The sequence below is a fragment of the Acomys minous genome (assembly GCF_964271855.1).
Source record: "Acomys minous genome assembly, chromosome: 7".
NCBI lineage: Eukaryota > Metazoa > Chordata > Mammalia > Rodentia > Muridae > Acomys > Acomys minous.
In genome coordinates this window covers 35,442,687-35,447,248 of record NC_140488.1, presented here as the reverse complement: position 1 = coordinate 35,447,248, position 4,562 = coordinate 35,442,687, and the positions used below count along the sequence as shown (strand labels likewise).

Below are 4,562 nucleotides of genomic sequence, written 5' to 3'. Positions count from 1 at the left end.
ACGTAAGTTTTCTTTCCCAAGGCCAGTGACTAGTGATAGAATCAGGTTTGCATGCAGGCAATGTAGTTCTATTGTAGCATTATTGTGTTATTGATATTCAAATCAAAATTCAAAGGCTTATAAAAAGTTATCAGCCTCCAAAATCTCCAGCCAAAGATGTTACCTAGTAGCATTAAATAATTTGAATTTGTTTGAAAGTTAACTGTAGGGCTGGGAATATTGCTTGGTTGGTAGAGTGCTTACCCAGTGTGCACAAAGCCATGGGTTTCAGACTCAACCCCATTATGAACCTAGTAGTGTGATGCACACCTGCAATCTCAACACTCAGGAAATGGAAGCAGGAGGATTGGAAGTTAAAGTCATCCTGGTCCATGGATCAAATCTAAAAACAGCCTGGGTTGCATGAAATTTCTCTCAGTATATATAGATACTTGAATGTTAAATTTATACTTTAAAGCACTGCTTGAGAAAAAAGCAATGCCCTTTTGTCAAGGTTTTAGTACAATTAAGTTGTCTGATTTCAAATATCATTCAGAAATGTAAAAGCATAGTTTTAAATTGCATACTATTTCATAGTTTTAGAACACTCAAGAAAATGCAAATTGGCAGAAAATTTAAGGAAAACCTATTCTATATATCTCAAATTTTAATGTTCAAATAAGCAAAACCTACTGAAAAACTGCTACTTGGCAAACATTAGTTTACAGAATAACCTTAATTTTAGTATTTAAAGGTTCTCTACTTAGGTTATTATTTTAAAATTTTTCAAGTTTTTTAGAGAAAGGGTTATAAATAGTCAGATATATCATTTATGTCAATAATTTGAATGAAGGAGTACAAAGCTTATTAAAAATTAAGTTATTATTGGTCTTATTCAGGGAGAAAACAAGGTTGGGCTCAGGTGTGTCTCTCTTTTCCTTTATCATTCTTTCTTAGGTTGGAGATAGGAGTTGGAAAAAAAAGAGGGGGTAATAGAGCAATATATAGGGATGATAGGACAAAAAGTAGATTAGTGAATTTACTCCTCAACTTAAGACCTTAATTGCTACTCACAAACAAGGTTATTTTTAATTCACTAGTATAGAATTTTGTATATTGATGAAAAATAAGTATAATTTTGATACATTGGTACAGACTTATAATTTAAGATTATTCTTCACATTATATATATTTCTATTCTAATATGAAATATTGTACCCATACAACTCAACTATAATACAATGTTTATTTCCAATACTTTGAAAGTGCTGTTGCAGGCTGCTTCGGATAACTAACACAAGTTAATTGTATTGTCATGTCAATTACTAGTCTATTTTTAATCACAAGAATATACATCCTAGGTTTAACAGATAGATATGATTCTATAGATAGATAAGGTCAGATAGTTAGATAAGGTCTTCAAAAAGCTCAGAGACCTACAGAATATGACATTTAAAATGTTTTTATTACTTTAAGGATTCACTGACAATGAGACAGGTTAACTCCTGGCAGCACCCAGCCTACCTCAAAGAAGATGATCAACATCACAGAACCTCCTTATGAAGATGGCTTCAAATGTGGAAAACAAGCCACTGGGCAAAATGTCCTCATTTCTGTCACAGACAGAATTTTGCTTAAAAATGGGCAAGCTTGGCTATAAGCAGAGTCAACAGCCAAACTCTGCCAAGACAGGGTAAGCAAGTCCTCAATAGTCCCTGCCTCACAAATATGTCTTCCAGATATAATGGGCCAGAAGGCTAAAAATGATGCTCCAACATTATAGAGAGTTTTGGGTGACTATTCAGGTAGCAAACTGTGTCTGTCATGTTCTCATTTTGGAAGCTGCTAGCCTGCACTTCCTGTTTACTCAGATAATTAATTCTATTCCTTCTGAAGTCTCTGATGGGGTTGAAGACCAGACAGTTTAGTCTTACAATTAAGCTTAGTTGATTAGGGGTTAAAATGTTTTTAGGTCTAGATAGGTGTTTTAAGTTGATAATGACAACATATGATAGATGCTGATTTACATTCAGAATTTTAGACTCACCAAGATAGGAAAGATGTTTTCTTCAAGGCTGCCAAATACAAATAGCCAAAACACTATGAATGTAACATTTATATAATTCTTGATTGTTTCATGGTTCTTCTTGCTGTAGGCAGTTTATTGTATATATGTGTAATAATATAAATATATATGTTTTTAAAAAGAAAAGAAAAAAGAATGAACTGAATTAAAAGCTATATTTGCTCACTTCCCCCTTGGTGGGGAGGCCTGGCGGCACACAAAGGCAGGAGAAGCAGGCTACCTGGATGAGACCTGATAGGCTGTGGTCATATGGTGGGGGAGAAAATCCCCTTCTGTCAGAGGTCTAGGGAAGTGGAGTAGGGTAGAAGAGAGAGGAAGGGTGGGAACAGGAAGATACAAATTGAGGGAATAACAATCGGGCTGTAATCTGAACAAATTATAATAAAATAAAATGTTTAAAAAGTATATCTACTGACTCCATGGGAGCTCACAGAGACTGAGCCATCAGCCAAAGAGCAACATGGGCTGGACACATATGTAGCAGATGTGCAGCTTGGTCTTCATGTGAGTGCCCTAAGAATGGGAATAAGGGCTTTCTCTGACTCTGTTGTCTGCCTTTGGATCCCTTCCCCCTAGCTGGCCTCAGTGGGAGAGGATGTGTTTAGTCCAGCTGCATCTTGATATGCCAGGGTGGGTCTCAATTCAGCAGTGAGTTCCTGGCAGGAGGGGGCCAGCCTTCTCTGAGACAGTTTTCAGTGAAACAGCTCTCCATTATTTTGGGGGAATAAGGCCTATATAAATCTTGGGGAAATGGGTAGGGGCTTTCAGGGTGAATGTACATCATTGCCTGGGGCTGAGGTGCTTGGGAATACTTCATTTGCATGGAGAGGAATTCCAACTGCTAACTGGATATGTCCTGAAACCTGGACACCAGGTATGTGACAACATCAGACATCAAGGGTGGCTGAGGTGGGGGGTTCCAAGGCCACTTGCACTGATACATGAAGTCCTAGAACAGAGAGGGAGCAATCCTTACTCCTGATATTTCAAGATGAGATTGTCGAGATTTGGATACATCTTAACTTCTCTTCTCTCTTGTTCTAGGCTGGTTCTCCTGTCCCATGGCTCACTTGCCTCACGGAGACGGGGAGGTAAGAAGAGGGGGTGTGAGTTTGGGACTGGGAGGAGAGGAGGGAGGGAGCTGCAAAGAGGCTGTAAAGGGAAGAAAGAAAAGAAAGAAAGAAAGAAAGAAAGAAAGAAAGAAAGAAAGAGAGAAAGAAAATGTTAGTAATTGAATCGGAAAATTATTTTATCTTAAATAAATTTATTCCAATAAAACTCCTATGCCATGCAAACATCCATGGGGAAAAAAATGAAAATAAAAGATATATCTAAAATGACAGGATCTGAACTGAAAACAACATTCAGCAATGCGCTGAAACAAATAATATTAAAAGTTAACAAGAGTTTATTTTGCATCTTGAACTCAATTTTAAAATAATACAAGGCACAAGTACAGCCCTTTGAGGAAATTAATTCTATATTTGAACAGAATTCACTGTGAGAAAGTACTTTCATATACTGAATGAAATAATACCCTTGTACTTTTTGATGACTTTGCTTTTATTTTTAATTTATTTCATCTTTGTATTGGTTCTTTGAGAATGTCATACAATTTATTTTATCATATTCACCCCTTTTTCACAGGTCAACCCTACTTCTCTCTGCATCCAACTCCATGTCCTTTTTAAAAATCCATCAAGTATAGTAGGAGCTATCCATGTACTCCTGAATGTGTGACCATCCCTAAGAGCATAGTCAACCCACCACGGACAATAAACACCCTTAAGGAAAAGTGACTCTTCATCTCCTAGCAACTATCAATTGCCAACAGCTCTTAGCTACAGATGGAAGTCATGCCCACCTCACCTCTTCATGATAGATTTTTCCTGGCTTGTCTCAGCTATTATGAATTCATATGTGCAATTGCCATGTTGTATCCAGAAATCACTGTTTATTTGTAGTCATCCATAACCTCTGGCCCTTACAATCTATCCACCCCTGCTTCTGCAATGATACAGAGCCTTGGGATGAAGGGTTAAGGTGTATTGTTCCATTAAGGCCTGAAAACTAGATAAACTCTTATTCTCTGAACATTGAGAGATACACTAATGTATGGGTTTAAAAATAAGTCACTAGAAGCAGATTTAATGCCATGCCCAGACTATATCCTTGAAATGTTAAAAAAAAGTTTCTATATACTTTATATTTTGGGTTATTTCTAACTAATAAACAAAGGCAAAAGAAGTATATATTCTCATAGACATCTTGCCGTCTTTGTTTTTGTTGGGTAGCTTCCAGAGTTGGATGGAGGAAGTCTGATGATAGATTCACTTGTTTTCTCGCGATTTCCGTAGGTTGGAAGCTCTCAGGAACACTCATAGGGGAGGGGAATAAGGGGAAAATGGGAGGGAGGGAAGAATGGGAGGATACAAGGGATGGGGTAACCATTGAGATGTAACAAGAATAAATTAATAAAAAAATAAAAAAATAGAAA

General features: G+C 36.9%; 1 long non-coding RNA gene across 1 annotated transcript; it reads left to right on the top strand.

Annotated features, from left to right (window-relative positions):
- The first annotated feature begins 1,657 nt into the window (after nucleotides 1-1,657).
- Nucleotides 1,658-3,751, top strand: LOC311601791. The gene is made up of 3 exons (XR_014780654.1): nucleotides 1,658-1,672; nucleotides 3,110-3,156; nucleotides 3,713-3,751. It is a non-coding gene; the product is annotated as an uncharacterized lncRNA (long non-coding RNA).
- The last annotated feature ends 811 nt before the right edge of the window (nucleotides 3,752-4,562 follow it).